Source organism: Neovison vison, chromosome 4, assembly GCF_020171115.1.
Source record: "Neovison vison isolate M4711 chromosome 4, ASM_NN_V1, whole genome shotgun sequence".
Classification (NCBI taxonomy): Eukaryota; Metazoa; Chordata; class Mammalia; order Carnivora; family Mustelidae; genus Neogale; species Neogale vison.
In genome coordinates, this window is record NC_058094.1 from 172,313,013 (window position 1) to 172,327,712 (window position 14,700).

Genomic DNA, 14,700 nt, shown 5'->3' on the forward strand with positions numbered 1-14,700 from the left:
GTTCAACAATGACTGTCCAGGGCCTGGTTCTGACAAAGCTTAAAATCATCTTGGCTAGCATAGAAAAAATACTTAAAAGACTCAGATCCATTTTCACAGTCAGCCAAAAATGTATGAATTTGGAGATGAGAAGCAATAAACTTGTTTTTTGTTTTGTTTTGTTTGTCTGTTTGTTTGTTTTAGGGAAAAAGAGAGAGAGAGATTGAGAGATTGAGCAGGGGAAGGAAAGAAGGGGCAGAGGGAGAGAGAGAATCCCAAACAGGCTCTACAATCAGTGTAGAGCCTGACATGGAGCTGGATCTCACAACTTGGAGATCATGACCTGAGCTGAAATCAAGAGTCAGACGTTTAACTAACTGAGTCATGCAGGAACCCCAAGAAGCAATAAACCCCTAACTAATACAGGACATGACACTTTTTAGTAATTATAGAAAATCTTCTTCATAGTCTCTTCTACATGTGATATTTAGCCTTAATATTTATAAAATTACAAATCAAGTAAAAAAACAAATTTTAAGGATGCCTGGGTGGCTCAGTCAGTTAAGTGGCTGCCTTCAGCTCAGGTCATGATCCTAGAGTCCTGGGATCGAGTCCCATAGGGCTCCTCTCTTGACAGGGAGCCTGCTTCTGCCTCTGCCTGCCTGTACTCTCTCTCTCTCTCTGACAAATAAATAAAATATTTAAAAAAAAATTTTTATGTGATGCTCATTGTAAGAGAAGGGGAGAGAGAGTCTCTCCACATACTATTATGTATTTTCATTTAGCATTTAACTTTTCAAAGTAATATTAACTCTGAATTCAGTGTGCCTTTCCCCCACTTAGGTTACTCAGTTCTGCCTCTTGGATGCTTGTGGAATATTTTTGTGCCTTTGAAATTAAATCATTTTGGTGTGTTACTTCTTCCTATAGAAGAAGTAAGCCTCTTAAAGGTCATATTTCAAACCTTCCTTTACTTCGAAGTAATTTTCTGCTTTTTTGTTTTTCCTATTATTTTTGTTCCATTTATTTTTTATACTTCTTCACAAATGTGATTTATCTGTTTATCAGATCCCATTTGTCTTCCATAGCCACATATTGTCTCTGAGCATTTTCATCTTTTGTTTTCTAATACTCTCTAACTGATTTGTTCAAACCAATACTTTTGGTATATTTTTTCTTCACTGTTCCTTCCTTCTTCTGGTTCTATTTAAATTTAAATTTTTTTAATTCTATAATATTATTTTTTTTCTTAAACTCTTCCCTTAACTCAGTTCCCCTATTATGTCTATTTCCTATCACATCATTTCATTTTCCTTCAAATTTATTTCCCATTTAACTTCTTTATGTGCATAAAACAGTTCTGCCTAAAATTATTCTTACTATCTTGGGGGATGGTAAGAAGTCCTTCACCTACTTTTGGTAATCTCCTTCCCAGCCCTCATCCCTTTATTCTTTTTTTTTTTTTTTTTAAGATTTTATTTATTTGACAGACAGAGATTACAAGTAGGCAGAGAGGCAGGCAGAGAGAGAGAGTGGAGGAAGTAGGCTCTCTGCTGAGCAGGCTCTCTGCTGAGCAGAGAGCCCGATGCAGGGCTCGATCCCAGGACCCTGGGATCATGACCCGAGCCGAAGGCAGAGGCTTTAACCCACTGAGCCACTCAGGGGCCCCCCATTTGTTTATTCTTGAATAAATACAGATCTTTGTATGCTTCTCCCACCCCTAAAAGATATTGATAACTATTTTTGGCAATATACCTCCAGGTATATATGGCATATCAGAATTTAGGTTCATCTCATCAGCTCAACCTAAAAAGGTCGTGGAGAAAATGTGGATATGGTCGGTCTCTACCAATCTCTGCATGCTTTCTTAGTGGGTTGGAAATACTTCTGGCCAACTTTCCTTCTCTTGATTGTTGCTCTTTAGCCTCCTCTACTCCAGTCATACAAAAAGACCATTTAATATAGTCTTTCTGTAATTTCTATTTACTGAGATTTGGGAGTGTTGATGGCTCATTATGGAGGGTTTTCAGTAAAAAAAAAATTTGCCTTTTGATTTTGGACAATATAGTAACAAAATAATTTGTTTACAGAAAAGCTTCTTGGTCCCTGGCTTTTCTCTTCTGTGAGAAATTCTATCTTCCCTTCCACCTCAGATGGTTCCACCCTCCTGAGCTGTCACTGGCCCTAAAGGCCAAAATCACTCCTATTAGAGTGAGCCAGTCTCAGCTATATTTCTTATCACCTGTCCTAACCATTTGCAGATTACAGGGTTTATCTAATACAGCAGAAGGATAGAATTCTGCTTCTGAAAAACTGGGTCGGAGAAATACCTTGTCATCTTTCTTCTAAGTGCTAATAATAACACATCAAGGTGAACTTTAAGGTGGATGCAAGAAAGGGGACCCACATTCAGAATGACCCACATTCCTGTTGTTTCTCCTTTCATTATCAGAACATCAGTCCTATCAGATCCCACCCTTGTGACCTCATTTAACCTTAGCTATCTCCAAACCCTGTAATACTAGGGGGTAGGGCCTCAACATATGAATTTTGGGGAGTCACAATTCAGTCCCTAATACTTCTCTACACATCCTTCTTTTTCACCATTTGAGACAATTTCTTCTCTTATACCACCATCTTTAAAAGTTTATTTTTTCTGCAATTATAAAAACTATGTTCACTATAGAAATAGAGAAAAATGCAGAACATACTTAGGAAAAAAAGTCATAATCCCAGCCATCAGATTAGTGCCTTATTAATATTTTAACATACATCCATGTTTAAGGTTTTCTCAGAGACATTTCTTTTTTTACATAACTGAGTCCACAGTCTATGTGTAATTTTAGGTGCACTTTTTGAAAACTGGAAGCCTCATGATGAGTGACAAAGCCTAAAAATGGCAGATATTTTTGGGCTCTGAATCACCACCTGGGAGAGCTCTCTATCAATTTAGAATATTATTTTTTAAGTTAAATTCAATTACCAACACATAGTACATCATTAATTTCAGATGCAGTATTCAAAAATTCATACAATTTAGAGTACTCGATAAGCAAAATTTAAACTTATACGTCTTTTGTGTTTCAGTTGTTATTCTTTGAGGCTAATGGTGCCCTAATATCAACAAAAAATACTGGAGGGTTTTGAATAGAAGCATCACATAATCCAAGGTAAGTATTAAAATCATCAGTCTGGTTTCCCTGTGAAGAACAGACTTTCAAGGGGGAGGGGCCTGTAGAGAAGTAATTGAGGTAGTCCAGGCATGACATGTTGGTGACTGACTTTCACTAGGATGGCCTCAGTGGAAAGAGTAAGAAATGGAAAGGTTCTGGATACCTTTTGATGGTAAAGCTGACAAGGTTTATTAACAGAGTGGATGAGGAAACATGTACTTTCAAGTTTGGTTTAAGCAAACTGAAGAAGAGTTTTGTTTACTATAACAGACAAACCGAGAGATCTGGCTTTAAACATGATACGAGATGCCTGTGGGCATCTAAGTGGAGATGGGTCTAGCAGTTAGATATATAAATGTAGAGTTGAAAGCTCAAAATAGGATATTCAGCTATGAATAGAAAGAAGAAGTGCTGACAAGAATAGAAGAGCTACAAGCCAAACATAAGGATGATTTCCATGTATAGACCCTTCAACCATGTCTGTTTGCATAAACAATCCTAATTTTAATTTGAAGACCATTTTTGTTACATTGATTTTATTTGCATGACACTTTTGTAGTTCAAGTACAGAAAACACAACATATAATTTTCACATTACTATGAGTAGTCTCATTACAGAAGTAATGGAAATGATCTATCCTATTCCTATTTTAAGATACAGTATAGAAAGCGTGTATTTTAACAAACTGCCAAACTATTTTCCAAAGTGTATGTACCATTTAGCATGGTATTCCCACCAGTATGAGATGCTCAGTTGCTCAACATGCTTTCCAGCCCTTGGTATATGGAGACTTATTTTTGTTTTTCATTATCTTTTTCATATCTAAAAGACTGTATAATTTGTGGAGAATATATTATCATAATACAATGTTCATTATTTTTATTCCTATATGTTTTGAGGGCATTTTTTAAAAAAGAATACAACTATTTGTTGCCAAAATTTTAATATTGTCTCTAAGAGTATTTGAATCCTTTGTATTAATACTTTTCATTAGAAACTGGCACCATATGAAAACTTAAATCAATCTCTATTTTCTTAGATCACATTTTATTACTTTTGGCCAAAGTCCTTTCCACAACTTAGAAGGCAAAGATCAGGTAGAACATGATCTCTAAAGAAATTTATGGCATACACTTGAGTTCAGAGCATAAAAAACAAATAGTATTTCAGAAGTTATTTCTTTAAAATCCCATCAAGCTAATACATCTCATTGTTATTTTAACAGTAGTCAGTGCCAAAAGAACAACTCAAAGTGCTGCACACATATCAGTGTCAGAATGGATGTAACTCGCTCTTTATAGGATTGATTTTGAGTCAATGTTGGAGTTGACCCAACTGCACAGAGCAGAATAAAAGAATGTGGAAGATCTCAAGAGTATTTCTTGAAATAGCTCATGAGGTTCTCTGTAAAGAGAAGAATTTCTTTTGGAAAATACAAAATAATGCATATATACCACTTAGAGATTGCTCTCATGTGTAATAAATATTTTAAAGGTTCTGACAAGTCCAGCAGCAAATAAATTTATTTTAATTTGCTCAAGTTGCAGTTTCTCAATTGTAATTTGCTGCAGGATTCATATTACTCTCACACTTGTGAATAACCTGTAGAACATGTATTATATACTGCTTGTTTGGGGGACTGCTAGTTAAATTAGGGTCTCTATATGGCCACTTCTCTTTTAGGGAAAGAATGGACACTTATCTTTGGTCATGGTAATTACTGCCCATAATCTAAGGGAAAAATCACTATGAAAGACTTATGTATGATTCAAAATAAGTAAAGAGGCAAGATTAGTGTTCTATACTACATACGAAAGTGTGTTTCTAATAATGCCAGCAGATCAGACAAAATCCTTTACCTAAATATCCATCACAGAAACTGCTGTATGCTGATGAAAGGACCTGTGAACCTTCTTTTATGAAGCAGAGTTGAAGCAATTCAGCATAGACATAAATCCAGGTCTTATCATTCTCTAGGACATGTGGTTAGGAATTTCTCCCTAGTTTCAGTACCAAGAATAATGTGTTTGTCTGAACAGCACTGGTGCTGTTTAATTTTATGGATGCTATGAATCACCTACCTAATCATGTTTCCCACTTCAGATGGTTTAATATGTAGCTTAATGCCAAATTTATGGCATAAATCTAGCCAGTGTGTAGCATTCAAATAGTAGCATACCAAACTCACCCCTGGATCCACATTAATTCCTGCCTATATTTTCCTTGTTTAATTTTTATCACCTATTTTTCTCTGTTGAATTAAGCTTTATTGAGTATATGGGTGTTAGATATTTAATTCCATCTTGTTGTGAGGTAAAAAAAAAAAAGTTAATAGATTGTTTAATGAGTAAAATGAGCAATTCTCTAGTTAGTGCCTCATTTTAAGAGGCATTCTCAGAAGACACCTGTAAATTTTCATTATCCTTACCAAAGCACATACTGTAATTAAGAAGAGGCAATATCCACTGGGATCAGCCTGCTGGTGATGCAAGTGGAAAAAACTAAAGATGTTTAGGAACTAATTCATGATCCAAATCCAAACTCATGAATTTTCATTGTATTTAATTTTTATTTTAAGAATTATCTCCCCAAATAAACACACATCAATATTTTTCAATCACAGTTGACTTTTACTTCAGACTTCTTCCTGGTGGAAGGAGACTAAACTTCTTATGTGTTTTGGATAAGAAAGGAACCTTGCCATTAAGCACTTCAAATATCCAACAGGGATATCTGAGTCCTCAGTTTGGGATGCAGCAAATAAAGGTCGATGATGGCCTTAGAAAAAAGCTATTAAAATATGCTTCCGCATGGTCTCCCCATGTCTTCCTTCTCCAGGAAGTTCAGGAATCCTCCTCTGGGGAGGGGAATTCTTGTTGGAAAAGGACAGTCCCAAGTTGTTGATGTAACCTGAATGTATAACTTTGTCCTTGATGCTTGATGACTCTACCACACAATCAGAATTTGTTTGAACTATAATGAATCACTCTGGTATTCTTGCTCTTACCTAGTAAAGAATCCTTGTATCCCATTTGAAATCAGAAGTATCTGAAAGATAACTGTTCACTTTTATTGCCACTGCTGGAAAATTAATCGCCCTCTTCAGAGGAATGAATTGGTTCCCTCATGATCTTAGCACTTTTTTTTTTCATTCATGAAAAAAACTCCTCCTAAGTCATAGGGTTTTTCAAAATAGAAGGGAAGACACCTCACACAAACATATCCAAAGTCACATTACTTTCTGCACCTTCCCCAATGTCTCAGAATTACATCAAAATTTAAAATTTCTACCACTCAGAAGTCAAAGTTATGAAAAGGAAAAGACGACCCAGACTGGGAAAATTTTTTTTACGAATCTTATATATGAGAAAAGACTTGGATCCAAGATCAACAAATAGCCCAAAACTCAAAAGCAACCTACTTTAAAGAGATTTGAATAGACACTTCACCAAAGATTATTCAGATGGCCAATCAGCACCTAAATAATCAATGTCATTAGTTATTAGGGAAATGCAAATTAAGACCACTACACATCTATCCATTCTAGGACAAAATTTAACAGACTGGCAATAGCCAGTATTTGTAAGGATATGGACAAAATGCGAGGATACAGACCTTCATTAACTACTGATGAGAATGGAAAATGAAACAAATCATGATGGAAAGCTGTCAAGCAGATTCCTTAAAAATTCATACATACACTTACATCATGGTCTATCCATTTAACTCCTAAAAATGTATGTAGAGGAATGAAACTACCCACCCATGCAAATATTTATACACACATATTCACAGCACATTTATTTGTATTTATGACAGACAACTCACACTAATCCATCGGTTCATTATGTAACATGCTAAATGTCACCATTACCACATTGAGTTTCCAGGGAATAATCAGAAGTTCTTTTGAATTTCACTGAACAGCCTATACCTGGGAATCTACCTTGATTCTTCTACTTCTTACTTTCCATAATCAGTTTAATATTAATTCCTGTAAGTTCTACTAGCAAACAAGTTGGTATTAGACTTACTTGCAAACTGCCAAGTCAAATAGAGGGTCACAAACAGAATTTTAAAATAAAATAGATTAGGAAGAAAAGATAATTAAAATGTTTCTAAATGTCAACATTTCTTATCAGGTATATAAATAAGTATAATTTTATGAAATTTCATTAGTTTCATAAAAACCAGACATTAATACACATATCTTACCAATTGAAATTTTATTTTTGTTTAAATTTAAATTGCAGTTTAAAAAAAATCGAAGACCATACCTCCAAATCATACTCCAAATCTACCTCCAAATCTGACTCCTTGATACCATCCATCAAGCCTCCTTTCTGTCTTTCCTGCACCATTATAATTACCTAACCTATCTGGTTTTTTCCCAACACACTTTGAATCTACTGCCTACATAACAATTAGAAAAATCTTTTTAGTATGTAAGTCATATCAATCATTTTTCACCTTAGAATTTTATATTCTGTTTCATTGATTTTGGAACAAAGTACAAATTCCCATGGCTACCTTATCTGGCTTTGAGTATAATGACATGAACCAGAGCCTGGCAATCCCAGTAACAACCTCACTGCATGCATCCACTTCCTTCATTTCATTCCCTGTGATTTTTCTGTCAGTCTTTCAAATGCACCTCAGCACCTTTAAGCTTATTTTGGCCTCTTCCTTAAGTATTTTTCAGGTCCTCTTAGTCTCCTCGGATCCCTCTCACTCTTCATGAATACTGTAACACGTCCTCCTTAGAGCTGTCTTCTTTGAATACAAGCTGACTCCTAAATATCTCACTTGAATACTACATACATATTTGGAATATGACATGTCAATATTGAAATCATCATTGTTTATCACTGCCCTCCTCCTCCTATCACAATTGTCAAAGCTGTGATCTTTCCTAAATCATTACCTCTACAAAGGTTGCCATTTTTTACATTTTATGTGTTTCTATAGAGTTTAGCTACATTCTGAGTATATCAGCTTTTCGCTCATGACAGATTGAAAGAAAGAAAAAGAGAGAACGTTTGAAATACACAGTTTCATAGGATTTTTGAACTTCATAGATCTTATTTTCATACTAAGACATAATCTGCAGCATCCATGCTTATCTCTAGGACTGTGCAATGTCTTACTGTGTGTGTTCATGGTGGGCAGTGATTTAGGAGCCCAGATCATTCCTGCATTAGGGCAGAGGACTCCCAGCCCAAGAGCAAAGGGACGACAGCTGCCAAGTTCTAGTTTCAAATTAGTTCCAACCTGCACCAGAGTCTCCTACAAGTATGCAGCATTGCTGAACTACTTCTTTTTAAAATCCATTAATATGGTAATAACACTGAAGACTCCACTAAAAAACCATTAGAATAAATGAAATAAAGTTGCAAGATATAAAATTAATACACAGAAATAAGATGCATTTATATATACTAATAATGAAGTAGCAGAGAAATTAAGAAAATACACCCCTTATATTACAAAAATAATAAAATACCCAGGAATAAACTGAACCAAAGGGGTAGAAGACCTGTATTCCAAAGACTGTAAAACGCTGATGAAAGAAATTGAAGATGACACAAAACAAATGGAAAGGCATTCCATGCTCATGGATTGGAAAAGCCAATATTGTTAAAATGTCCGTCCTAACAAAAGTAATCTACAATCTAATGCAATCTCTATCAAAAGACCAACAATATTTTTCATCACACTAGAATAAATAATCCTAAATTTGTATAGAACCACAGAAGCTCCCAAATAGCCAAAGCAATCTTGAGAAAGAACAAAGCTTGAGGTGTCTCCATCCCAGATTTACAGATAAACTATAAAGCTGTAGCAACCAAAAACAGTATGGTACTGCCAGAAAAATAGAAACAGAATACAGAGCCGAGAAATAAACCCATGATTATATAATCAATTAATCTATGATGAAATAGGCAAAACTATACAAGGGGCAAAAAACAGTCTCTTCAACACATGGCATTGGGAAATCTGGACAACTACATGCAAAAGAATGAAACTGGACCACTTTCTTATATCATACACAAAGACAAACTCCAAACGGATTAAAGACCTAAATATGAGACTTGAAACCATAAAATTCCTAAAAAACAAACAAACAAAAACAAAACAAAACAAAAAAAATAGGCAGTATTTTCTTTGACATCTGCTGTAGAAACATTCTAGATACATCTCCTCAGGCAAGGGAAACAAAAGCAAAATTAAACTGCTTTTGGGCAGCAAAGAAAATGATCAGCAAAACAAGGTCACCTACTGATTAGGAGAAGATACTTGCAAAGAAGATACATCTGATAAGGGTTAATATCCAAAATATATAAAAACAAATACAACTCAATACCAGTAATGATAATAATCCAATTAAAAACTGGCAGAGGACCTAAATAGATATTTTTCAAAAAAAAAAAAAACATACAAATGGCCATCACACACATCAAAAGATGCTCAACAGCACTCATCAGGGAGATGCAAATCGAAACCAAAATGAGATATCACCTCATGCCTGTCAGAATAACTAGAATCAAAGTCAAGAAAAAACAAGTATTGGGGAGGATATGGAGAAAAGGGAATCCACTGTTGGTGAGAATCCAAACTGGTGCAGCCACTGTGGAAAACAGTATGGGAATTCCCAAAAAAATTCTATTAAAAATAGAATTACTATATAATCAAGTCATTCCACTACTATGTATTAACGCCCCTCCCTCCCCCAAAAAACCCAAAAGCACTAATTTGAAAAGATACATGGACCCTTATGTTTCCTGCATATTTAAAAATGCCAAAACATGGAAGCAACCCATGTCCATCAATAGAAGAATGGACCCTGATATGAGGAATTTGAGAGGCAAAGTAGGGGTTTGGGGGTAGGAAAGGAAAAAAATGAAACAAGATGGGATTGGGAGGGAGACGAACCCTAAGAGACTCTTACCTCACAAAACAAACTGAGGGTTGTCAGGGGGAGGGAGGTAGGGAGAGGGTGGTTGGGATATGGACACTGGGGAGGGTATGTGCTACCTGTACCCCTGTGGCTAATAATAAAAAAATCTTAAAAAAAATAGAAGAATGGAAAAGGATGAAGTGCTTTATATACACAATGGCTATATGGCTATAATTCCAGCCATGAAAAAAAGTATGAGATCTCAGCATTCGCAACAACATGGTTGGACCAAGAGGGTATAAACAGTAAGTGAAATAAGTTAGAGAAAAACAAGTACCATATGATTTCATTCATATGTGGAATTTAAAAAACAAAACAAATGAAATGACAAAGAAAAAAAAGACAAAGCTTGTGACTGCTAGAGGCAGATGGGTGTCAGGATGGGATGAAATACATAAAGGTGATTGGTACACTTATCTTGATTAGCACTGAATAATGTATTGAATTGTTTAATTATTATATTGTACACCCGAAAGCAATATGACACTTTATGTTAATTAGAATGGTAACATTCACTAATACATGATTTGTACTAGTCTTTTTCTGTTTTCAAACTACCTTTTTCAATACTTTTAAGATATCTGACAGTTCTGGGGTGCCTGGATGGCTCAGTGGGTTAAGCTGCCTTTGGCTCAGGTCATGATCTCAGGGTCCTGGGATCGAGCCCCGCATCGGGCTCTAGGCTCAGCAGGGAGCCTGCTTCCTCCTCTCTCTCTGTCTGCCTCTCTGCCTACTTGTGATCTCTGTCTGTCAAATAAATAAATAAAATCTTAAAAAAAAAAAAAGATATCTGACGGTTCTGTTTAAACTTTCCATTTAAGTATTTTTTTCTTAAATTTATTTGTAATATTCCTGAAAAAAATTGTGAATTTTCTTAGATGTCATCTTTCTCAGAAAGCGTCTTTACCAATTCAGATACTTCATATTTACCTCTGAAGCACTGAATGCTCCTGAAAGTTTTCAAATACATAGATATGTGGTGTCTTTCGGATAAACATATCTTGAGGTAAATTAATAAATATGGCACCTCTTCTCCGTGGACACCAAGGCTCCCTGCTTCATTAAAATTTTAAATGATAATCTGAGTAATGATACAGTATTTATTCCTGCTACATGTACATATCTCTGGGTATCCTTATGCTAAATAATATCAAAGTAAAAACACTGAAATGTCTTATAGATGAAGAAGCTCATGTTCACAAAGAAAGCAATATTAAGTCCAATGCTGAGTTACTAGCCAACTGATTTTTAATAGTTTCCTTTATTCATTCAAGAAATTTTTTCATTCATGCATTTATAAATAATTAAATATTCATTATTTGCATTTAAGCTTCTATTAATTTTTCTTAAATGTTAAATATTTAATATTTATTTTTGCTGTTTTACTTTTTAATTATCATCTATAGAAAATATTATAGAGTATTCATTTATGTTTATAATATAAAGTTTCTTCTATAAAAATTGTGTTAATTTTTAAGTAAAATTAAAGACATTCAATAAGTAATCAGTCTAGCAAAAAATTTTCAAAACTGATAGTTACATAACTATATGTTTGACTAGTATTATATTATTTTATTTAATCTCTATCTTATGAGGAATATATTATCCCATTTTACAAATTAGGGAACTGGGTGCAGAAAGGTCATGTCTATAAATTATTATTCAAGGTCATATTTATAATTTAAAATGTGACCAAAGTCAAGATAATTATGCTGAAAGTAAACACAACATTTTTTTAAATCATTTTTTTTAACCATTTAACCAAAGACCTAACTTTGAGAAACCTGCACTCCTGTTAAGGACAATAAGGGGAACCCACTGTTGGGCCATTATGTGTTTGGTGCCTTAGCAAAAAGTGACTGTTAAGGGGCAAGAAAGAGGAGGTAGAAGGCAGTTTCCTGAACAGCTAGGGAAGTTGTGAAAATTGAAAGAGTGAAGTCTGATTCGAACAATAGGAATATTTTAAAATATGAACTAAAAAGTAAAAAAAAAAAAAAAGGAAAATTTCCCACATAATAACTTCAGAATGCTTTACATTAAATACTTTTTACATTCTATTTGGTGAGATATATTCAAATATCTAAAAGACTTAATGATGTTCATCAGACTTGAGTGGGATCAGAAACTTAGCCCACTTTAAAAGCTGGCTTATAGTCACTTCTCTAGGTTATTTCTGATCCATATACAATTTGAAACAGAGACTCCCCAGATGCTTTTGGTTTGGGTTTCTGAATACTGGACCTAATGTAAACACAACTCATAAAGTGCAAGCTGAAGAGAAGCTAGACAGAACAATGTGAAATCAGCAGCCACTTATTGGATAGGAATGCTATTAAGAACTGAGCCAATGCAATTTATTTCTATCACTTAACATTATCTTGGAATATTAAAACTAGTTAACAAAAAAGAGAACATCCTTGAAAGAGTGACTCATGTTCTTTTTCCAACTATTTGGAATCAAAACTGGCAGCAGTCTATTTTTAGGGATTTGTGTGACATTTATTATTAGTCTGGTTATTAAGTATAGCACAGACTCTTGGTACAGAGAATGCCAAATCAAAAGCTAAATTTTGTTTTTCAGAGTCCATAAACAATCTGAGGGGTTTGAAGTGGTGGGGGGGGGAGGTTGGGGTAGCAGGTGGTGGGTATTATAGAGGGCACAGCTTGCATGGAGCACTGGGTGTGGTGAAAAAATAATGAATAATGATTTTCTGAAAATAAATAAATTGGGGAAAAAAAAGCTAAATTTTGGTCAGCATCCATAGGTTAGGTGTGTGTGTGGTTGTTTTTTTTTTTCTCTTGGTATGTGTCTACCTTAAAAAAATGGCTTGGACATATTTAACAGACAATGGAATATGCCTGGATTAGGACATCATCACTGAACGAAGTTGCTTGGTAAAGCATAGAAGTCAATGCTAAATCGAGGCTTAATTTAATCTCATTCTTTACCATGCTACATGATAAAATTCACACCATGAGATTCATGGAGGTTGTAAGAATGTTAAATATAACAGCTACTATCACTTATACCTCAATTTCCTGAAAGTTTCCTTATGGGAAAATCAGGTACTCAATGACATTAATGTTCTGCTCATGAAGTTGTAGCATGGTCTAGAAAAGTAGCTACAAAGAATTAACCTGTTAATCAGGGATGGAACTGACACTGTCACCATTATTCTAAAAGATCTTTCAAAGGTCAGACACAAAGTCTTCCCTTGAAATGAAATAAAACTACATACTTTAAAAAACAAAACCCACAATACTGAATTACCAGACAGAGTTGGAAGTCGGCTTCCCAGTACCACACTAGGACACAACACAGATCTCAATGTTCTGAGCTTGGCCAGGTGTATACTTCAAACCAATTACTAGTTCTAGTATAACTAAAAAAGTTGCTTAAAGTTTCTGATGCTTTGTTTTCTCTATTTCTCACTAAAATAATTTTAACTTTCAATGCTATTTCTTCAATGACTATTTACTGACGCTCTTCCATTTTGCCCAACACTTGACAAGCAGGAGAAGCAAGATTGCAATGGTCTGGCTATTATAATTCATACATATGATTGTGGTAAAGATTAATTAAACAAAATGATGCAGGAGTAAAGAGCAGGTATTCAAAAAACATTACTTTCTTTATTTCTATTTATTGAAAAAGGAAACTTTCCACCACACTATAGTTTCATTGTATACCAGAATTCTCTAGAATGACACAGGTGGAGAAAAGTAAAGTTGGTATCAGATGAAATTTTTTAAAGGATGTCACAGTATTCCTTGGGACTACAACAATACATGGCAGCTAGACATGTACTCAATATTTACTGAGCACCTACCATAGGCTAGATACTGTACAATGCATTAGAATATAAAGAATTAACAAAAGCTATACACTCAAGGAGATCAAACTTTAAGGCATCATTATGAGAGATGAGCAATGTGTTTGAGCTAAACCACAGGTAAACTATTAACTTATTAATTTTAATTTTGTAATTAATTATATATATCATGTACATATTTATAAGTGTAAATAATTTTTATGACTATATATCAAATACTCATTAGTGTACAATGTTATTTATATAATTACTATTATATAATTATTATTTAATCACTGCTTTTATTTGAAGAAAACGCTATTGAAGACAATGTTGAAAAGCATTATTCTTCCTCCTTACTTCAGTCCAATTTCCTAGAAACAGGATTCTATTGTGTATAATTTTAATTCTTACAAGCTTTCAAGACTATTCTACTCTAATATTGATTTATCAGTTTCAACAGTTAACTATTGATTATCTTGCCCCGAAAACTGAAGATTTAGCTTGTTCATACCATCAAACTCCTTCAGTCTTCTCCTTTAAAAACCACTATCTAAAGGCTTATACTGCATTATAATTGTAACTTTAAGTAATTTATTTAAATCATTGTTCCTTGTTCAATAGTGGCCCTTGCCTCTTATTTTAGAAGTCAGTTTTCTCCTCCACCTTTCCAGCCAATGGGTTTCCACTGCCACGTCGCATCCTTAGTGAGCCCCTCTCTTGCATTATGTTAACAGTTTGATCTAGGTTGCAATCTCAACCAAGTACTATGTGATT